The following is a 24,386-nucleotide window of genomic DNA, read 5'->3' on the forward strand; positions in this document are numbered from 1 at the left end:
CTGATCAAGGGGGTTGGGGTGCCTTCCCCTGTCACCGAACAGAAGCAGGGCCGGATTAGGGAGGTTTGTGGCCCCGCCCCCTGTCACACACAGAACCGCAGGGCGATCAGGGGGTTTGGGCGCTGCCCCCTGTCACGCTGATCCCAGTGCCGGGAGCCTCGCTGCTCCGCTGATCCCGGTGCCGGGAGGCATATTACCCTTTTACTATATAGAATAGAGGCCTGGTGCATGGGTCGGGGCTGGCTGGTTTGCCCTGAGGGGTGTCCTGGATCAGGGTGGGGGTCCCCACTGGGGTGCCTGGCCAGTCTGGGTGAGGGGCTGAGGGCTGTTTTCCAGGTGGCGAGTGACTGGAGCTCCCAACCGCTCCTTGTTTTCTTTTTTTTTTTTTTTTATTCTGGGCCAGCTTTAGCTCTGAGGCCTCGTTGCTGAAAACATTGATACAAAGTTTCGGTCCGCCTGGGTTTCAGTCCGGCTGGTTTCTGGTGTTTTGTTTACCTTCTTATTTGCAACATAGTATATAGTTGCTTAGAGTTGCAACTGAGAGGCCGGAAAGTGAGGCGGGGAACGTTGGAGTCCGCAGCAAGCAAACCTCATGCTTGCTTCCAGCTGCCTGGCTGCCGGCCGCCATCTTGGCTGACAGCTAATTTGCATATACTCACTGATTAGCCAATGAAAAGGGTAGCGGTCGTACGCCAATTACCATGTTTCTCTTTTATTAGTGTAGATGTTGTGGCCCCACCCCATAACAAAGAAACAGAATTTCCGGAGGATGAGGCCCAGAAATCAGGATTTTAAAAAGATTCCCAGGTGATTCTAATGTGCAGCCAAGGTTGAAAACCACTGCTTTATAGGGAGGGAGATTCTCTTTTGCAGTAATAATACCAATAATGTAATGTAATCTATTGAGTATGTAATAAATTTTGGCTGATACATTTAAATTCTAATCCTTTTATTAGATAACTATTGTATTTTAATTAGTAAGTAACTTTAAGCCCCAATACTTGAAAACACAAGAGACAATAAATCTAAGTCATGGAAATATTAACAATGTTAAGACAACATATTTATTAGGCATTTAAGGCACATGCATTTATAAAAGTATTTGAGATAGGTAGGTGATGCTTGGCTTTATATGAGACAGAATTTTGGAAGCATATTCCAGGTGGAGAAATCATGGGGGTATGAAAGAGAAAAGTACTTTTGGGAATAACAGCTAATTTTGAATTAATGGAGCATAGAATGTGTACAAAATAGGGACAAAGGCAAAACTAAGACTAAACTGGAGGTAGGCAGGGGCTAGATCCTGAAGCAATCACTGATTAGTTATAAAGTTACAATGTAAGCTGATCAACAAGGATAGAAAACAGAAATAGCATTATGAACAAAAGTTGAACTAAAAATTAAAATTCACATATTATTAATATTTTTTAATTTTTATTTATTTCAGAGATGAAGGGAGAGGGAGAGAGAGATAGAAACATCAATGATTGTGGGGAAGCATGGGACTTGGTTGGAAAGTCTGTAAGGAGGATTCTCCGAAAGTTTGGGGGCCTAGAGCGACCTTGCCGAAGGTGGCAGCCCTTGCCTTGACTTTTCTAAACAAGCCTGAGCTCCCGGGTGTTTTACTGGAATCTCTATGTTTAGCTTTTAGACATGACCTTGAAGAAGCATGTGCTTTCTTGAGGATAGTTACCCTGCTGATAGTATCTAGAGGTTAATTTTAGTTCAAGCTGTTGCTACAATAAAAGCCTAAGGAGGCAGGTGAATGGGCTATCTGGTTCCTTTAGCCAAGTAGTCCCTTAGCCCTCTCTTTCACAGAAACATGTGTCAGTGTAATCATTCATCCATTGCTCAGGGTCTGTTGGTCAGTCCTGGCAAATGATGAGAGGGAATCATTGATCAGCTGCCTCCTGCATGCACCCTACTGGGGATCAGGCTCAAAACCAGGCATGTGCCCTTGACCGGAATCAAAGCCAGAACCCTTCAGTCCACAGGCTGATGCTCTATCCACTGAATCAAACCAGCTAGGGCCACATATTATTTACATGGGAACTATGGTGAAAGTATTATCTCTTTTTCTAATGAAAACACAAATTTTATCTCAAAAAACATGCTTCTTAAAATTGTGTGGCTTCTCATTTATTAACCTATTTGATTATTATTCAGTATTGCATAGTATTAAACATTATTATCATTGAAATTCTTTCCCATTGGCCTGTATCTATATAATAAAAGGCTAATATGCAAATAGACCAAACAGCGGAAGGATCGATCATTATGACATGCACTGACCACCAAGGGGCAGATGCTCAATGCAGGAGCTGCCCCCTGGTGGTCAGTGCACTCCCACAGGGGAAGTGCCACTCAGCCAGAAGCCAGGCTTACGGCCAGTGAGCACAGCGGCCATGGTGGGAGCCTCTCCCACCTCCGCAGCAGCACTAAGGATGTCTGACTGCCAGCTTAGGCCTGCTCCTTCAGACATCCCCTGAGGGCTCTCGGAATGCAAGAGGGTGCGGGGCTGGGCTGAGGGACCCCATCAAGTGAACGATTTTCATGCACCAGGCCTCTAGTTAATATATAATGTCTAATCTTTTCTTCAATGCCTTCTTCAAAACTGTGTTTCCAGCAGAACATAATTTTTCTACTGCTCTTTCTTGAATTATATTCAGTGAATAAGTGTATCAACTGCCCTAATAACCTTACTCTGGTTACCATGATTTCTCCCTGTGACACACACTTACAGCCTTTTCTATATCTCCACTTATCAAAACCTACTTAGGTCATTAGGTCAACTCCCAGGAAAATGCTACTTTTTACGTGAAGTTCTAATCAATCAAGAAGAATTAGTCTTTTTTTTTTCTCCTACAGATGTGTATAACCCTTTATTCCAAGACTACAAGACTAGTATTGCTTCCTTCTTTCAATATACATATATATATATATATATATATATATATATATATATATATATATATCATCTCCAAACCTCCTATACAAGGTGTTAACTTATGAAGAGATCTCTGGTCCTGGCCACTGTGCCATCCCCCAACGTCATCTTCTTTGTTCAGTTGTCAATTTCTGCATCTCTTTCTGGTATATCTAGGATGGTTAATCTCCACTAAAGATGCAATCTAGTCTCACTGTCAAGAAAAGTTCTGAACAAACCAACCTTCAGGCATAATGTATTTAAGGCATTAAACTCATTCATCCTGGCCACTGATATATTCTGTTTTACACTAAAACACCATGAAACTCATTACCAGTTACTCTGATATAGTTACCCAGTTGATATTTCCTTTATTCCTTTATCCTTGACTATTCTGTTAGTCTTTATGGTCAGGAATAATGTCTTCAATCTTTTAGTTTCTACCCATAACATTGATTATTCAAATTAGTAGACAACAAATGTTTCATTAAATATTTGTTTAATGAATGAATGAGTAGAGCCTGTGCAGGAATCAATAAAGACTTGGTGGAGATGCATAGGTTGCCATTGTGCCTGTTTTCCTTCTGATCAGAGGGTCCTATGATTGGTGAGGAATGGATCTGCCAGAGGAAATCCTGCCCTCTCTATGTGATAAAGGGAAAGAAGAAAGAGTCTTATTATGAACTAGAGGCCCGGTGCATGGATTTGTGTACTGGTGAGATGCTTCAGCGCGGCCTGCGGGGATCGGGCTGAAACTGGCAGTCCAAAATCCCCGGAGGGATGTAGTAGTGCATGAAGTGGCAGGTGGCCAGAAAGGAGCCTAAGCCCGGGACAGGTGCTGCACCACTCTCGCTCATCCTTGCCCTGCTGTGCCTGCTGCCACCGCTCGGTAGGCTCATTGCCTCTCTGCTGCGGTCTCTGTACCCGTCCTAGGGCGATGACAGCTCTCCCATGACTGAGAAGCAGCTGCAGGCTCACACCTAGTTAGTCCTGATGCCAGTCCTGTTCCTAGTCCTGGTCTGGATGGGGGAAGGGCTCATAGGGAGAGTGTCTGTGGGAGAGGCTCATGCCGCCACAGCTGTGCTCCCCAGCAGTGAGCCCAGTGTCTGGTGCCTGTGGGTCAGCTGAGTGGCGTTCTCACTGTGGGAGCACACTGACCACCAGGGAGCATCTCCTGCATTGAGTGTCTTCCTCCTGGTGGTCAGTGTGCATCATAGCAACCAGTCGAATGGCCAAATGGTCGTTTAGGCTTTTATATTTACATATATAGATAAACTACCCAGCATTCAATAATGTTGCTAGTTGTAAGTGTAAACATGGCAACATAAACTTTTTAAAGCAACAAGGGAACCTTAAGCTTATTCACAATTTATCCTTTATACAAAAGAGGCTCCTAAAAATGAAAAAGGTCAAGTTATTTGCCTAAATTGCAATAGAATTGAGACAGAAGCCAAAGATTCCTGACTCACTATCCAAATCTCTTTCCATTGTGAGTACATTTACTTTACGGCATTAGTGATAAACTAAGTTAATAGTGTTTAAATTTTTATATTTCCTGAATGGTGATTAAATTTTTAATGTGTTATGACTGAACCACAAAATCATGAAAAACCTTTGCAAGGATGTATGATTTAAACTGTGATTTTATGATAGGACGCTCCTTTCTTGATACTGACGGGGCTTACTATAACCTTTTTGCAATGGAATTTCTGATCAGCCTGACAGATTTTATACAACAGTAAATGTAAAAATTTTGAGCAAATACTCCCTCAATTCCCAAGGCAACAACTTAAAAAAGGAAAACAACAGATGTCACAGGAGGAGCCTATAGGAGCCTGTGTGTGTGACCTGGTGGAACTTTGCACTCTGACATCATAGGAGGCAGGAAAGCATTTGTGTTACTGCCCCCGGGTGAAACAGTCCCTGAGAGTCACTTAGAGAGCTGCTGTGGATGTCACTCTTCGCTCTTTGCAGCCCTGAGGAGACTCCTTAGCGCACTTGCAGCAATAACGGAAAGAATCAATTCAACTTTGGAGATAAGGAGGGGCACGAAGACATTTAGCTTCACATTGCTCAAATTTATTACTGTACTGAACGCTATTGTGTTCGTTTGCCAGGGCCCTCAGAACAAAGCTCCACAGACTGGTGGCTTAAACAAGACATGTTATTTCTTCAGACAGGGCTACCTGGACAGGCTCCCTGTGGAGAAGGATCAAGGACTGAAGACTTCACAGTCCTCACCCTCAGCTTTGTTTACACAGCTGTCTGCTCCAAGCTCAGGGCCCAGCCCTTCTTTCCATGCCCTTTCCTTCTCCAAGGAAGAATGACAGGGCACTGACCACCTTGCAGATGGCTGGGTCATTAAAACATATCAGGCAGGACTTGATGACTGTGTTCTTGGCCAAATACTGGGCCTAAACAAGGCATAATTCTTCCTAATCCCTGCAGCTCAGTAATCCCGGGACAAGAAAAATGACCTTTTCCTCTCCCCAAAGTTGTCCGTTTTCCTGCTTTCAGCATGAATGGTAGTTCTTTTCAGGAAAGAACTTGCTATGCTTTCTTATAAGCTCTGGACAAAATCGTCAGGCAGGTGCCATCCTAATATATAAAAAGCCAGGGGCCGTCACAACCGAAACAACCAGATGAATGACCAAACAGCAGGCTGTGTGGGGTGTTCAGGCCGGCAGTGGGGTTAGTGAGGGACGACCAAATGACTGAACAGCAGGCTGTCTGGGGAGACCAGGCCAGCAGAGGGGGGCAGTTGAGGGTGACCAGGCTGGCAAGAGGGGGCAGATGGGGACAACCAAGCTGGCGGAGGGGGGGCATTAAGGGGCAACCAGGCCCGCAGAAGGGGGAAGTTAGGAGTGACCAGGCCGGCGGGGGGTGGGGCAGTAAGGGGCAATCAGGCCAGCAGGCAGAGGCAGTTAGGGGTGATCAGGCTGGCAGGGGAGGCAGCTGGGAGTGACCAGGCTGGCAGGGGGGGCAGTAAGGGGTGATCAGGCCAGCAGACAGAGGTGGATAGGGGTGATTAGGCTGGCAGGGGGGCCAGTTAGTGGTGATCAGGCAGGCAGGCAGGTGAGTAGTTAGGAGCCAGCGGTCCTGGAATGTGAGAGGGATGTCCTGGATTGGAGAGGGTGCAGGCTGGGCTGAGGGGACCCCCCCTCCCTGTATGAATTTTGTGCACCGGGCCTCTAGTTTCCTATAAAGCAAAGCCTAGCTGTGGAAGGGGAGTTCACCTCAGGCACCTCATGACCAGGCTGAAAAAGGGTGTATACAGAAAAATACATCTTGTTGTTAAATAATGTTTGGAAAGAAAGCACACAGTAAGACAAAATCCTTCTGATTTTCAATCAGAGCTCCCCAAATCTGAACCTATTTAAAAATAGGTGAGTCAACCTGCCAGTGAATCCTGGGAGTGCAGGGCAATGGCAGGGTTTGTGCTTGGATTGTTCTTTCAGTAGATCTGATCAAATGGCATTAATGTGATTTGAACTCTGAAGTTCCAGCCAGAGCCTAAAAAGTCTTTTGTTCAATTCCCCTGCTCCCTGAAATCACTGAGTTTCAACCGCACAAGTTATGATCCATTAAAGTTAACAACTTTCAGAGCCATTAGTGGTAATAACTTCCTCTGTCACAGTTTCTCATAGTAACTCCAGGTGAAGAATTCATGCAAAAAGTAGACCAAGGGAAGATAAACAAATTCAAATCTTTTATCACATGGACATGAGATAAGGACAAAATGCATGGTCAAGGCTTGCATGCTGAGCAGGGTCCAACAGAGTCCTCATGGAAGGCCCTTCCCATCTCATTTTCTTTACTTCAGGATGGAAATCTGTGCCTTAGATGGCAAGGCAGGCTCCATATCCTGACCTTTGTTTCCTCTGCCGTCCACAAACAACGGTAAGTTGGACAGAGATCCAAAGGTGGGGAGACCATAGGCCTTCTCTGTAAAACCAATTCCTTCAGAGATAATCTCACCTGCCTCCCCCTAGTCACCACCACAAAGGCTGTACCCCATGGGACAGAGCTTCCATCCTCCTTCAGACGCTCTTTAGGCTGTGATGGGATGATGGTGAAGCTGTCTCCTCTTGGAATTTGCCTGGTCCAGGGTTTAATTATATTATGTTTAGTTCTTTCCATCCTTCAGTGGTCAAGGGGCCACAGCTTCTACCCTCAGAAAATGTACCCCCTTCCCATCTCTTACCACATTCACTGTTCTCCTGTCCATGACCCAATTACTAGTATATATCTTTCAACAAGAAACCAGAATCCATAATACACTGTATTGTGAAACTGAAATCTTCCTTAGGTGCTCTACCAAACTTACAACACGTTTTTCTTTATATTGTTTTGGAAAAATCCTTGCAATTCCACAGGTACATGACAGGTGTTTTACTTTATTTTTTTTAAATAATTCTTTTTATTTTTAATTTCTTTATTGATTAAGGTATTACATATGGGTCCTTATTCCCCCAGTACCCCCCTAAGCCCCCCACTCATGCCCTCACCCCACTGTTGTCTGTGTCCATTGGTTAGGCTTATATGCATACATACAAGTCCTTTGGTTGATCTCTCCCTCTTACCCCCACTCTCCCCTACCTTCCTTCTGAGGTTTGACGGTCTGATTGATGCTTCTCTGTCTCTGGATTTGTTTTTGTTCATCAGTTTATGTTCTTCATTATATTCCATAAATGAGTGAGATCATGTGATATTTATCTTTCTGTGACTAGCTTATTTCACTTAACATAATGCTCTCCAGTTCCATCCATGCTGTTACAAATGCTAAGAATTCCTTCTTTTTTTTACCGCAGCATAATATTCCATTGGTAGATGTACCACAGTTTTTTAATCCACTCATCTGCTGATGGGCACTTAGGCTGTTTCCAAATCTTAACTATGGTGAATTGTGCTGCTATGAACATAGGGGGTGCATATATCCTTTCTGATTGGTGTTTCTAGTTTCTTGGGATATATTCCTAGAAGTGGGATCACTGGGTCAAATGGGAGTTCCATTTTTAGTTTTTTGAGGAAACTCCATACTGTTCTCCACAGTGGCTGCACCAGTCTGCATTCCCACCAGCAGTGCACGAGGGTTCCTTTTTCTCCACATCCTCTCCAGCACTTGTCATTTGTTGATTTGTTGATGATAGCCATTCTGACAGGTGTGAGATGGTACCTCATTGTCATTTTGATTTGCATCTCTCAGATGATTAGTGGCTTTGATCATGTTTTCATATGTCTCTTGGCCTTCCTTCTGTCTTCTTTCGAAAAGTCTCTATTTAGGTCCATTGCCCATTTTTTGATTGGGTTGTTTATTTTCTTTTTGTAAGTTGTAAGAGATCCCTGCCAATGTTGAAGATTAAACCCTTATTGGTGATAACATTGGCAAATATGTTCTCCCATGCAGTGGGCTTTCTTGTTGTTTTGTTGATGGTTTCTTTTGCTGTTATTGTTGAAATTATTACATATATCTCCTTTTCCCCCATCGACCTTTTAGAGTAAAGGAGCACACATGTTAATTCTACTTTGAATTATAAAGTATACAGTAGTAGGCTATAGAGATAGAATAGCTCATGGACTCTGATATCCTATTGCCTGAGTTCAAATCCTCAAATGTCTGACTTAATTGCTGTGTGACTTTGGACAAATTGCTGACATCTCTGTGCCTAGTACCCCTGTCTGTAGAATGAGAATTGAAATACTACCTCCCTCATTGGTAGCAAGTGGGAAGCTCTTAGCCTGACACAAAGTAAAAACTTTGCTATTTTTATTCTGATTCTTTACATTTTAATTAACTCATAGCATCCAAGCCAAATTGTATTCATGTGGGTGAAACAAAAGGAAGAATCCTTACATCTCTCAGTGGGCTCATAGAGTGGCTAGAGGTTTGTTGATTACAGAAGCAGCTCACCTAGTCATTATATTTACGGCCTGTTTGAGGTAGTCTTAGAGTCCCTTTGGAATGATAGAATCCAGAGCAAAGGCAATAGTGGCCAAGAGAAGAGAGTTGAACACCTGGAACTTAGGGGGGTTAGTCACAAAGGAGGCAACCAATATTTTTGAGTATGTAAACAGGAACTGGAACAGAAGCAAATAAGGCGACCAGGTCCAGCACAGACTTATTGAGTCAAAGAAAGGTATAAATAAGACATGAGAAAATGTGTTTCTCTGACAGAAACTCAGTTTAGGTTACTGGCCACAGCTGTGCCTCCCTGTTCTAGCATGGGACAGAACCTATGAGGTCAATGGGTATGACAATCACCTTTTTCCCTCCGGACAAGCACATGGGCTATGCTGTGTTCCAGAATATGAGTAACTGCATACGTAATTCTTTTGAGTGCAACATTCATTTTAATATTTTGTTTAAAATCATTTAGGTTTACTGGAGACTTGTAATTTTCATACATCATTCATCCAGCTTCCCCTAATGCTACCATCGTACATGAACACAGCAAATTATTGAAACCAATGAATTAATAATGCAATACTACTAATCCATCTATGTGGTCCTAATTTGAATGTTGCCAGTTTCTCTATGATTAGCATAGCAAACTCCAGAAAATTTGGCATGTTTTTGTTTGCTTTTCTTTTTGGTGGTAGGGAGAGGGATAGTGAGTTCTCTGATTTTGTTGTGGTTTTGTTTTGCCTTGTCTCCTTCAGAACCAAGTGTTTTGAAGGCAGCCCTTTCAAACCATGTGTACCTTTAAATGCCTTCTCTTTGTCATTTCATTACACCTGGTCATTTGATTTTGTATTTTCAGACTTTGGGTGGAGTTAGTATTTCTGGCAGTGGTTTTAGATGACCGCTTGGCCCAGTCATTACCTTTCTTGTTCTCTTGTCCACAGAGGATTTCTCCATTTGTTGTTGTTCACGGCAAAGCCTGACAGTGAGTTGAGGATGGGTGTGGAAGAGAGAGCATGAGCTTGTATTAAGTGATTTTTTAAAAAGTATAGTTAGTCAAAGTCCAGGTGTTCCCTGTCTTAAATTATGCCAAGGACCTGGCTATGTATAGATAAATATTTCCATTCTTGTCCTGTGTTTTCTGATTACCCGGAAGTGCTCAGAATTTTTTTTTCTATCATAAAGGCACAGGTGGTAAATGACAAGAATCCTGTGGGGTACTGGGGTCTTGTCTCCTATCATCAAGCATTGTTTGCCCCCTTCGAGTGCTATGGGATGTGGACTTAAGGAAAGAACAGCCCTGCTAAAAATAAGGCTCACCCAGAATTCTACCACATTCTCAACAATTCCATACCACATGGAACTTTATTCAATTGTTTCAATAAGTAGATTTCAGTAATTTCAGGACTCCATTAAAAATGTTGGTAAACATAAAAATTAGCATGTCATGGTTAAAAGTTAATTGCTAATGAAACTGCAAAGATTAACATTGTTTTTGTTAAATTAGAGGGAAGGAAAAAGAATCTTACTTCTTATCAGAACTACAGAGATGTAACAATTATAATAAAGTTTTCTTTTGAATTCTTCATTATTTACTAGTTAACAGAGTTTCACCTAACATAGATGATACCTATTGTTATGGACCAAGAATGTATCCAATCAAACCCAAAACGTGAATGTATCAGGAGGTAGTGCCTTTGGGAGTTGATTAGGTCATGAAGGTGGAGCCCTCACAAATGGGATTAGTGTCTTTATAAAAGAGACTCCAGAGAGCTCTCTTTACTTACTCCACAAGAGGATGCAAAGAGAGGTTGGCAGCTTGCAACCCAGGCAGATGCCTTACCGGAACCCAAACATGCTGGCACCCTGATCTCAGACTTCTAGCCTCCAGGAATGTGAGAAGTAAATTTTTGTTGTTTGTAAACCACCCAGTTTATGGTAATTTGTTATATAGCAGCCTGAACTGACTAAAAGAGCCAGCTTGTTGCAAAAGTTTGATGGTCTTTGTTCATAAACACAACATATTATACTTTTTTGTCATATTATATTTAATGTTATCCATAGGGACCAATAAGAGATATGACCTTACCCCTTTTTGCTAATAATTCAAGTAGTGTGTTAGGGGAACTTTTTTGTAAGGGTATTCTATACCTCCCTTACCTGTGGATGATTTTGACCATCAGCTCATTCAGTGGCATGGCTGATCTGCACGTTGACACCATTGATTCTCAATTATATCTACTGCACCATGAGGATGATAAAAGCTTAAAGAACATGGAGCCATACTGCACATGACTTTAGGGCCATAAACATGTCATGTTGGTGACTCTATAGTCTGTTGAACATTGATGCTAGCAAAGATCTTAACATCCTCATCACCAAATATTCAACATGAACTAGAATGAAAAGGATCACAAGATCTTACATTAAGTCCATTATCAAACATCTTGATCTTAACCACTTCATAGATTTCTTTTTTGTTCCCAGTATTACCAACTTTGTCTTTTCAATGAAAAGCTTCTCCTACTCATTCTCCATAATACTTTTCCTCTTTCTACTTTTAGATCAGTGGAAAGAGGTTCTCAGTAAGTCCCTATGCCTCTTTTAACTAATATAATATTTTAAAGAAGCCATTTTCTTTTAGCTCTTTAGGCTGAAGATGGAATTATATCAATTGTTGGCCTATGAACCTTCCCTTATATATTTAGGGAGTTTTGATGTAAGAAGGAAATGAAGGCTCAGAATTTCAAAAGTTCTCTGTGTGGTTTAGCTTCTATTCTCCAGATCCTTGATTTTCAAAGTTTTATATAACTTTTTTGGTGGTTTGCTTTAGTTTTTACTCATTACCATGGCCCCCTTTTAGTCTTGGATTCATGTTTTCTGTTTTATATTTCTGATGCCCTATTGATATTTTGGCTTGTTTCTTGTTATTGCTTTGCCAGAATCCTTATCTCTGTTTTGAGTTGAAGTTTTAGCCAAGAGTTCTATATGGCCTAGAAATAACTTATCGATTATTCATTGGTCAAGACAAGCTAATTAAACTTGGTGGGACATCTACTCTAATAGGAAGTGAGGGTGCATTCATAATCTCTGTTCTGAAAAAAAACTCAATCTAGTGGAGTAGACAAAAATATTAGAATACACTGTGGAAAGTGTTGGAATTGAGGTGTGGACTAGGTGATATGTGACCCCAGGGAAGGCACAGCAAAAAGAGAACCTAAGATAGCCAGGGTTGGAGTTGGGGAGCAATGAAAATGCCTACAAAGTAGGTATCTTGTGATCTGAGTTATAAAAAATTTGTTCAGTAATAAGATCCTCTCTCCCTCTACTCTTTACTTCTGACAAATACCTCTGATTTTAAAACATCATTTTTTATCCTTTATGTCTTTTCTTCTGTTACCACCCTATTTCACTTTTTCTCATCAGGACTCACCTTCTTGGAAAAATGGTTTATATCTGCTCTATTTTCTTAACAACCACCACTCATCCATCACAGCTATCCAGCTCGTGCTTCAGCCATTGCACAAAACTATCTGTCAATTCTCACAGGTGACATCCTAATTGCCAAACTCAATAGCAATGTTTCTTTCCTATTTCATTTGACCTTTCTGAATCATTTGGCACGGGTTATCACTTCCTTCTTGAAACTCTGTCATCTACTGACTCTCTTGCTATCACTTTCTCTAAATTTTTCCCATTTTTGCTGGTCATTTGAAAGTTTCCTTAGGTAATTTCTCTTCCTCTTCACATTTCTTAAAAATTGTTATGGAATATAGAGCTTTAGGGTTCACTTGATTATTTCATTTGATACTTTAATAATAGATAAGTTATTACAAGATCTATAGAGCTGAGGACTATACCTGGGTTTCTCTAGTCTAGATAGCCACTGTGCAGAGGCACTATTATTTAGACATGGGATGATATGTGTGTAGTGCCTGTAAGGATCTACTCTATGTGAGATTCGAAGGATAAAGGAAATGTGTACATAACTAGTTAAATTATATTCCAATATCAATTTCACATTATATTTGCTTTTCTTCTTCTATTAATATTCTTGGATTCCTTATGGGTTTGACAAAGAAAACTTTATTTTGGCTTATATTTCCACCTGTTTTTGTTAAATCTATTGCATTTATGGCTCTGTTCTATTTTCAATATTTCCAGCAGGAACTGAAAAGTCACTTCTTACACAATATTCAATCATGTATTATTCACCCCTTCTATGTCATTAAGAATAATGTCGAATTGAAACTGGACAATAATCTACCCTCATTGGACACTTCTTCCCCACCGGATGGGGAGCTACTTATGCAGTTCCCATGACCAACATCCTCTGCATACATTTCATCAATGACCACTTTAACCAGCTGCCATTATTTCTCCATTTCCTTTTTTAAATTTTTCTATTTAAAGAATAGAACCATATATAACCCATTATCAATGGCTCATTGAGTTTTATGCCCCTCCCTATTTGTCAACAGGCTTTATTTTTCTTTGCCCTCATCTTTTTTCCCCCCTCTTTCAACATTGAAAACCTGTTCTTGCTAATTCAGTTGGTTTCCTGTTCCCTTTGCCTATCTTCCTCAAAGTTTCCTTTCTTCAGATTCTGTTTTTCACTTTTAAAAAAAATATATATTTTTATTGATTTCAGAGAGGAAGGAAGAGGAAGAGAGAGATAAAAACATTAATAAGAGAGAGAATGATTGGATTAGCTGCCTCCTGGTTGCCCTACACTGGGGTCAAGCCCACAACCCAGGCATATGCCTTGATGAGTCGTCGAACCGTGACCTCCTTGTTCACAGGTCCATACTTTACCACTGAGCCTTGACGGCAGGGCTGTATTTCACTTTTTAACATACTTTGTGTGTTCATATATCTTATAAGTTCCATGGCAGACAGTAAACAGGTATAAGCTAAGGAAAAGTATATTACCTCTTGCTTGTAAAGTGAATGTTTTATAAATTATGCCATTTTGATGTGATTGTGGGTGATAATCAGAATCATAATTTATTAAACTATTCCCACATGTTGTTCACCCTTTGGCCACTCTTATTTTAAGAAATCTGAGAAAACCACTGTGACATGGACTGGATTGGAGGAGCTGAGACTCTTCAGCTATGAGAGCTACATTTTAAGAGCTTTGCTTTTCCTCTTTCTGTTGTAACGAAGATTATAGCCATCGACAATTATATACTTAAACTCTTCAGAAAACATTCCCCACAAAACCAACTCCATCTACTGAGTTTTGAATCTTATAAAATATTCATTTTGTGTATTAAAGGTTTCTGTAGAAAACTCTGGTATATTCTAAAATGAATAAGCCTATCAACAAAAAGGATTCAACTGGCTGATAAGAGACAATTCTATTCTACCTTGTATAGAGTAAGAATAAAAAAAAACTTAGATGCTTGATAAAGTAATCAGCACAATGTCCAACATCCTACAATTAAGTCTTGGCATAATTTGGAGAAAATATATGGCTAAAAATATGTTCAGAAATGACAGTGATGGAATTAGCAAAGATGAAACTATGACAATCTGAAGGGCCATTCTAGCTCCAGAGATCCCTATGGGATCAGCCAAAGCTGTCATTCTACCTTCACAATAGCTTTACTTCTTCTTCTATTAAAAAAATGCATGCTCCTTTTTCCTATTTTCCAAAGCTGTAGATCCTGAAAATTTAACACTGATAACCAATTCCTATTGAAATGGTCTGTTCCTGTCTTTGAAGTCAACACATTACCCTGATTTTTTTCACAGGCTCATCTTCCTTCACCCAATTCTTAAATATTATGCTTTGTTCTGGGTCCTTATCTACACATGTTCTCTCTAAGCATGAAAGAATGCATCTATTCATTTTCCTGGTTTCATTTACCATCCACATGCTGATAACTGATAAATCACAGAACCACATATTTAAGTCAACATTTTCTTCTAAAATCAACAACCACAAATGGGACTTTTTACTAACTTTATAACTGAGTGCCACAGAGAGGTCATTTATGTCCCCAACAACCAATGAATCACTAAGTCTTGATGCTTTTACTTCAAAACTATTTTTGTATTCTGAAATCTTTTTCTGGGGATGGGGTGGGCAGGGAGAGGTGAGAATCCTCATCTTTATTGCTCTAGTTCAGGCTATCATTTTATCGTACTTCTGGTATTGTCTCCATTTTCATGCATCCCTACTCCTTCCCATATATTTAGACTAGGGTCAGCAAACTTTTCCTGTAAAGGGTCAGATAGCAACTATTTTAGCTTTTGGGAGTCATAGATTAATTGTTGCAACTACTCACTTCTGCTATTGTTGCATGAAAGCAGCCATAAGCAAATGGAAATGGTCATGAATGTGTCTCAATAGAACTTTATTTATAAAAATAAACTAAGTACAGTGCAGATTGTTTGCCAATGCCTGAGCTAAGTCATTACTTTTCCCCAACCTTTTTCTTAACTTCTCTTTTTTTTTCTGGTCTCTACTTAGATATTACCTCACTCCAGCAATCTCTGTCACTGTTCCCCCTTTGTATGTGCTCCCAACACTTTATTCCCCTTTTATATCTTCTTAGTTGTGTATTTAATTGCCTGTTTCCCATTAGCTTATAAATTCCAGTAGAGTACCAATCAAATCTGTCCTGAGCATCTCTCTATTCCTAGGATTTATACAGCATTTGGCTCAAGGTAGGCATTAACAAGTATATTTGAATTAATGAAAATATACTCAGAAGTATGGATTTGGGAATAAGCTAAATGTAGTTAGGAAGAACCAAAATGGCTTAAAGGCAGATAAGGCTATGGGTATGAGTAGCAATTTGACATGAGATATGTTCATACTTTCCTAGTACCTATACAGAATCAGACAGTTAGCTTGAAAGCATTTGATTTTCTAAAATTCAAAGGTTTCTTAAGGTTTGAAACAGCACAGGAATTATATACTCCAGTAGTGGACTGAACTTTATTTTGCTTCACATGATTCAAATGTAAAATGCCCCTCCACCAGAATAGCAGAGCTGGTGCATTTTCAGTGTAGGTTGGAAGGGGTTTGGTGGGTGCAAAGAAATTGGACCCTGGACCTGGCTGCCTGCCCAATTTGGAGTCAATCAGCTTTTCTCATGCATATTTTCTCACAGCCATACGCTCATTTAAATTACTCTCACAGGTAATTTTTTCCTTGCTTCTGAATCTTTTCATCTGTTTTTATTTCTGCTCCCTCTGATCTTCATTTGGCTTCTTACTTCTCAGCCTTCAAGTCCAGAGGGTCTTCCTCTGGTTAACTAATTACATATATACTGAACATCCCGCTATATAACTCCCTTTCACTGCACTGGATTCATTTACTTTTTAGAATGAATCTTAAGCTGCTAACTACATATGTTTTTATTTACTAATTGAAAGGTAATCTTAGTTATTCCGGATTTGAATCCCAGTTCACCAGCTATTTGAAATTGGCAATGTTCCTGGAAATTCGTGTGCCCCAGATTTTCTGTGAAGGGAAGATAATGATGGTATTTACCACACTGGTGTATGTAAGAATTAGATGAATTAAAGTCTTTTAAACATTTTCTGGTAAATAATTCAATGCAGCTTAACTATATAAAATGATAATAAAGTATTAATATTAATTGCATTATTAATGGCCATACTATGAATTACAAATAATTAATAAATATTGACTGTTATAAATTATTATTTATCTCCCTCACTAGACTATAGGATATATTAAACAAGAGCTGTATGTGATTTTGTTCAAAACTGTATGCCCACTGCCTATTATAGTGACTGTCACTGCAGTGATTGGTGAATGAATGAGACATTCCTGGTAGCCTTCTCTCTGCTGCTTGTGGTGAAAACCCTTGAACTAGGCTGTGTCCAGGGATAGACCAGGGAGCAGAGGGTTACAGGAGGGCATTTCATGCTCACATCACCTAGTCAGCAGGAATGGAGTAGGGAATTGAACTTGAGACACTTATCTTGTCCAGGCCAGCCCTGTACTAGGTTATATTTTATCAACTGCTAAATATTTACAAGGTTTTGACTACCACACAAGACCTCCCATTTCTATTTTCCATAGGCAAAGCAACTTCCCATACTAAGTCTTCATTTCACATATTGGTTCCACTCCAAAGTTTGTTTCTACATCCATGTTTATAAGCACAAAAGTGGCCTTAGATTAGCCACTACTTGTGGCCTCTATCAGAAGTCAGTTGACACTAGTTTCCTCTGTTGCATACATTGTATATCCACAAAATTGCACAAATAGAAACTTTTGTAGTTAAAACTAAAAGTGAGGAAGAAACCAGGGATACCCTGTCTTGGAAAATAGGAACTGCATAGTTCACCTAAAACTAATAAAAGCATTTCTGGTACTAGAGGAAGAATAATCCTAACTACATAGTTTACATCTGAATGACAAACATAAATTTAAAACATTTTACTGATGCTAAAACAGGTACTTATGTCCTGAGAAAATTTTTTTGGAAACTATTTCATATATACCAGATGAAAAGTAGTTTATCTGTTTTTGGAAAATAAGGCTATTACATTTGCTTTCAAGTAGCCCAGTAAACAAACATTCAAGGTCACACCTTACAATGTATTTTTACAGTAACAATATTTCCCATTAAGCACAACACAATAAATCTTGTAAAGGCTTTTTTGGATGTATTTTTCTCTGAGCTGTATTTAGCCTTGAGCAGACATCCTGATGAAAAAATTTCCTAGAAACCGATGTTGAAAAAGAAGAGCTTATGAAATCCCATTTTATCTACAAAGAGACAGCATTGAAACGGGGAAAAAATACAAACTTATTACAACCAATGAAAAATTGTAACTCCTTTGCTACTGAAAATTCCTTTTATTGTATTAGCACATTCTCAGAACACATAAGCCTATTTCGTATAGCAATCAATTTTAAAACAATTACAAAGCTTGTGACTTAGTTCTGGAAAAGATCTTTGAGTTCTCTTGGATGAAAAATTCCCTGAGAATAATAGACCTATATTTTTGAAGGGAGGAGCCTAAAAGTTGTTTTTCCTATGCACAAGAATTAAAAATAAGTATTTGGGCTTTTGAAAAAGCAAACTAGAAAGCACTGATACACATAAAAATTGATATATGTAATGTAGTTTCAGAATTACTAAACTCATACTCCCCTGGGAAATCAATTCAATAACTAGAGGACTATGTTTATATGGTTCCTTTGGTCTGTAGCTTTACAATATTCAGTAAAAGCATTGTATCTAAAGTTCCTTAAGTCAGCCCTTGCCCCAACTATCTTCATTGAAGTCATATCAGACTTCAGATTTCTATCCCACCATCTGTATTCCATGTTAGAATCCCTTGACACTGTGGCTGATATTTTGAATTGTGCATACAGTAAAGTTCATTCTCTATGGGTTTCAATAAATGCAGAGAGTCATGTAACCAACACTCCAGTTTCACACAGAACAGTTCAATAACCCTAAAAATTCTGTGTAGCCCCTCTGTAATCAACCAATTCTCTCTCCATCAAACCATCTGATAACTTAGAAAAAGTTGATAACTTGTAATTTCTTCTAAGAGTAGGGAATATACTCCGTAACTCTGCACATCTTCAACTTGATTTCAGAAGTCTGGTCAATTGATTATTGATAAAGGTTTCAAAGCAATTCAGTGAAAAAGTATGTTAGTTTCAACTAATTGTGCTGAGTCAACTGGATATCATATATATTTTTCAAATTGACCATTACTTCACACCATACACATATATTAACTTGAAACGAGTCATAGATCTACATGTTCAATCAGAAACCATAACAGTCTTAGAATAAAATTATTAAAAATTTGGCATAGACAATGTTTTCTTAGCTAGAACACAAATAAAATAAATCATAATATGTATCTATATCTATATCTATAAGTTTGAATTCATGAAAATAAAACCTTTTGGTTTTTGAAAGACATTACCATAAAAATAAAAGTTAGGTCATAGATTAGGAGAAAATATTTATAAGACCTATATCAGACAAAACACACATGTGGAATATATGAAGGTCTCTTACATTTCAATTAAGAACACAAACCTGGTTTTAAAACACCAACAAGACCTCAGGCACTTCACAAAAGATATGTAAATGGCCAATTCACTTGTGAAAAAATGCACAGCATTATTACTTACGAGAAATTACAAATTAAAATCTCAGAGAGATAGCATTACAAACCAATTAGAATTACTAAAATAAATTTTAGAAGCTTTACCATGTTTTCTGTTGTCGAGGATATGGACCAACTTGAACACTCAGATCCTACTGAAAAGCAAGTGGTTGAACACAATGGAAAATGTTTGGTAATTCCGTACAAAGTTAAACATATGCATACTGTTACTCTTTGGTACTTATCCAAAAGAGAAAAAAAATGTGTGCAAAGATGTGTACACGAAAGTGCATACTGCCTGATTTCCAACAGTCCCAAACTGGAAGAAAGTGTCCATCATCAGATGAATGGATGAACAGGCTGTGGTATACCTATACCAAATCGAAAAGGGCAGGGAGTAGTGGGGCAAACTATTGATAAATACGGATACAACTCAAAATGAGTATTCTGAAATTTTTAAAGACAGAAAAAAAAAGACTATATACTACATGATTCCATTTTCAAAGCATTCCTGGCAATGCAAACACATTTGTAGTGACACGAAGCCTATCAGCGGTTGCCCGGGAATATCAGTGGGAGAAGTAATATAAAGTAAAAAAGACAAGGTTGAAGGGGATAGAAATGTTTGCCCACTTGATTGTGATGATTTTATACGTTTCACAATACATACTGTTAAAATTATGCACTTATTTGTGCTTCAAATGTAGTTTACAGAAGCTTATTTAAAATGTGCCAAGTGGGGTAGGAACCGAGGGGCGTGCCTCTAGATCCCAGCATTCCCTTCGTGCCGCCACCCAGATGACACTGCCCATGAGGCAGCACATTTCCTGGCCGGTGGTTTGGTACCAGGGCCATCAGGAATCTTGCCCCCCACTCCCCGCCCCGGGCTGCGTGAGGCCCACTGGGGCGCTCTGGGGTTTGCGCTGGTGCAGAGGCTTGGGGGCTGTTCAAGGAGTTCAAAGGGACCAAACACAGAGCTCCCAGGTGGTGGCACACGGGGTACCTTCCCCCAGACCCTGTACTGTGCGTCCATCCAAAGGCCCACACGTGTGCGGGGGCACGTGTGCGGGGGCACGTGTGCGGGGGCACGTGTGCGGGGGGCCACGTGTGCGGGGGCCACGTGTGCGGGGGCCACGTGTGCGGGGGCACGTGTGCGGGGGCACGTGTGCGGGGGCGCAGGCCGCAAAGTGATCGCACAGGTGGTGGGAGGTGCTACGGGCACCTGGAGACGCAGCCGTGAGAGGAGGAGCTCGCAAAGCACATGAGAAGCAACGTGCGCACCAAGGCTTCCAGGCCCCAGCCGCTAATGACCCCGAGCGAGCGCTGGTGGGTGTACCGGGGCAGCTTCGCAGTGACAGGCAAGTTGGCAACAAGAAGCAGCACCAGTGGAGGCCGTGGCGGCAGTGGCCATCACTGCCCCCGGGGCACGCTGCTGAGCTGGCTGCAGAGCCCTGAGGGCATGGTGCTCCAGGCCTGTGACTTCTGCCACCTATGCCATCAGGAGGGGTGTCGGGGCTACATCTTGCCGGGATACCAGTTCATCCACTTGCTGACTGGAGAAGACGTATTTGGAATCGCTGTACCTCTAATTACAAGTATAACTGGAGGGGAAGTGGGAAATTCCGCTGGCCGGGCGGTGTGAGCAAGCAGAGATAAGACATCGCCAGTAGGATTGTATCGAGTCGTCAGATATCAGGTGATTCCTTAGAAGGTGTCTGAAGCTTGTCACTTTCCGCCCCTTCTAGCTGCAGGTCAAAGAGCCCGGAAAGCGAGTCTTTGAAGATGACTTGCTGCGGAAGTAGCAAAGCTTGTTCATGGACAAGGGCTGGTTTCTGCTAAAAGGTGTACTGGAGCCCTGTGTCCTGGTAACACAGATGCATTGGAGGTCATTGTGTGACCAGGGGTTAAAAGAGTTGCTTAAAGAAGCTTCATTTTTCTAAATTAGTTATTGACCCTCTAGCAAGCGTCCTAGATACATGAGGTCAAAGCAGATGTCATTCCAGATGGTCCCGGGGGCTCCGGACGATAGCAGAAAGCAGGGTCATAAATAAACACACAGACAAGTAACAAATCCTGAAAGTGTTTTAGTTGTTGGACAACATATTCTTAAGGATGGACTTTAATTAAAGTAGAAAAAAAATGAACTTCTACATTATAAAATGGCATCGGCTATGATGAAAAGTCCTTTTGGTTGTTGGAACAAACTCATCATTCATTCTCAAGATATGAGAAAGACTGGCTCCAGAATTTGCACCTTTGTTTATGCAAATCAGAACAAAGGAGAATGGAGACTACTTTGGGCCTCCTGATGTGAGTAATCTCATTTTTTATATAGGTTGCTTAATACTGTGTTTGTGTAATGATGGGATGTTTTATTTCCTGATCTGCAAACATTGAGGGCTACCATTAAAAAAAACAAACAAACCCATGATTTCCTGAATTAACCTTTTTTTAAAAAATTATACTGCATGAGAAAACTAAATACTGTCTTTCCTACACTACCGTTCTTGTTTTCCCTTTTGGCGATGAAAAAGGTTGTATAAGGAACTGTGGATATTTTTACATGAGGTATATAGTCCTAAGTGTCATATTCTAAAACCAGCAGTGCCTCTAGTCCCGGAAACTTGTAAATTTCTGATTTTTATTGTTGTTTAGCAAACCCATATATGAGATGAAGCCATAGTTAGCATTAGAAATTACAGTAGGAAGTTTCTTTTTAAATGAAAGAACAAAAGTAGGTACATACTCGAATTTTCAGAAAGTTTCTAATTTAGTTTTCCAGCCCCTTGCCTATGTTTTCGTACAATTAAATTTATTTACAGCCTTAAAAAAAGTGCCAAGTGGAAATTTCTGAGCTACTGAAATTACTGAATCCATCTGATGAAATTAGCAGTAACTAAAAGATCCAAGACTTTGAAGATACATTGATAGGTTATTTAAACTATAGTACATAATGAAAACAGAAAAACAGTACATAGTCTCAGCCATGAAAACAAAACAAAACAAAAAACCAGTATATAGTCTCAGCCATGGGGCGCATTAAGCTAGCTAATGTAAATGTAATTGGAGTTTCAAAAGGAGAGGGGAAAAAAGAAACAATTTATGGATCAGAGGAAACCAAAATAATTACTTGTTACAGTTATTAAGTTTACAAGCAGAGAACTTTTCAGTGTGATTAGTATTAGAAGTTATGTAATATTACCTGACTATAGTGCTTTACTACCACATCTAACTCATCTCCCAATCTGCAGCCCCAGAGTAAATATCCGTTTGGTTTTCTGACCTCTACCTCTCCCACAGACATCAATGCCTAGCTACTCCTTTGCATTCCTTATTTTTACAGTGTTATAATTTTACTAGAGGCGTGATGCACGAAATTCGTGCAAGGGGCTCACCCCTTGCAGCCCCTTGCAGCCTCAGCTGGCCCTTGCAGCCCCTGCTTTGTGGGGAAGGTTGTTCTGCTGTTCGGTCTAATTAGCAAATTAGCTCTTTATTATATAGGATCATTGCACATTGAACAAATTATTTTTTTTTATTGACGTGTGTCTGTTTCTGCCACTGTAAAACTAATTGGGGCAAGGACAATGTCTTATTGAAGTTTGTCTAGTACTATGAGGTCACTCTTCAATGGTTATTCATCAAATGAAAGAATATAAAAAGAAGATTCAAAGAGATAAAACACAGGGAAGGGAACTACGTAGAACTCATTACTATGAAACCTAAATAGATATGAGAAACTACTCTGTGAAGGAGAAGCAGGGAAATTGTTGTGTGCATTTGATAAATAGTTCCCATAGTCCGTTAAAATTGATTTAGGATACTACAGAAGAAAATTCACCATTTGAGCTGTGGAGGGCATGGTTTGTAAATCAAAACAAATGAGTTGCTTAGTGTTTGTGTCTAAAACATGTCTTTCATTGGAGTTCATCTCCTTTTTCCTGTCTGATAAGAAATTAAATTGGTTATCATAGGTTTTTCATCTATTCTGTTAACTGTAATCTCTTTTGGAGTTAACCTGTTTCTTCTTCTCATTTTAAAATAATGTAAAAGCAATTGGCTCTAACATGCAGTGGGATCACATGGCTTCCTTGCTGACTTGCAGAGGATGTTCTCTTCAGAGGGATCACCATGGGACATGGAAGTCTCATGGATGCAAAATGAGCTGAGAGTTTCCTTTTTAGGGAGAGGGACCTAGCTGAATTGCTTTTGCTGTTTTTGGAGTGTGTGTGTTTGGGAATTTCCATATCACCTGGTTATAAGAGATTCCTTACAAATGTGAGACTAGGATTTGGGCGTAAGATCCCATCTCTTTATTTTGAGCATGGCTACCTGTGTCAGGTAAATCACTGTCACACTTCAAACATGGATGATTGTCGTGCATGAGCTCTACATTAATAAAAGAGGGGCATAGAGTGGCCTGTTAGCAGAGATGCTAAGTGTCAGGTGGAGTGGACAACATGCTGTTTAATGTCCTTCCATTTCTAGGCCAGGAATTGGCAGGATCTAAATGAAACAATGGACAATGCCATCAATAATTTTGATGGAACAACCATTTTTAGAGAGTATTATCTAATATATAGTGGGTTTAGTGGCTAGAATCTTTCAAAACAACGTTTATAATACTTTTTTTTCCTTCAGCATGATGTTTGTGACATATATGCTTATTCTCTGGAGTTTCCATGGAAACTTGGCACTGCAGTTTACTTGTGCTTTGTTTCTCTACTTAATTTTTTCATTTTAAACATTTTACTTCTTCCAGTAAACAAATTTATTAATGTTCTTACAAAGTGTAATCCTTGGATTTGAAGAGATTGTCTCCTTTCTTGCCATCACCCATTTGTCCAAGTACATTGAATACATCAGTCACCTTACTTACCAGTATTACATGGATGTTGTGTGGAGGGATATGACTTATTAAATATTAAAGATTTTCTGGTACTTACACTTTGTTGCTTTGAATCATAAAATCTAAAAGCTGGAATGATTTATCTAATCCTGTAATCTTATGCATTAGGGAACTGAGAGGTGGAGAACTGAAATGACTTGTGCTGCATGGAACAAGTTTGCAGCCATCCTGGGCATGGCTACTTCCTTCATCAGGTCTCTCCTGTCATCTCAGATAAGTTTGGGTTTTCCCTGTAGCCTTTTGGATTGAAGAAGACAAGGACTCTATTCTCCCATCCCTAGAATTACTCAAATGAAGTAGAAGGCTTCCTTGGACAGGGGTGAACTCAGGGTTCTTTGTAGCTGAGAAATTTGTTTTTGCAAATGGTGTATTACTATGCAGCAGCTGTTTGCACAGATAACACCTGGCCCTGTGTCTGTTCTTTGGAACCTTCTCCCCACCTCCAGTTGTAGTTCTAGTTCGAGGAACAATTTTTGACTTTTAGAAGACACTGTGGTTCTAACACTGTAACTTGTTCTTCTCTT

Source organism: Myotis lucifugus, unplaced genomic scaffold (genome assembly GCF_000147115.1).
Source record: "Myotis lucifugus unplaced genomic scaffold, Myoluc2.0 scaffold_36, whole genome shotgun sequence".
Classification (NCBI taxonomy): domain Eukaryota; kingdom Metazoa; phylum Chordata; class Mammalia; order Chiroptera; family Vespertilionidae; genus Myotis; species Myotis lucifugus.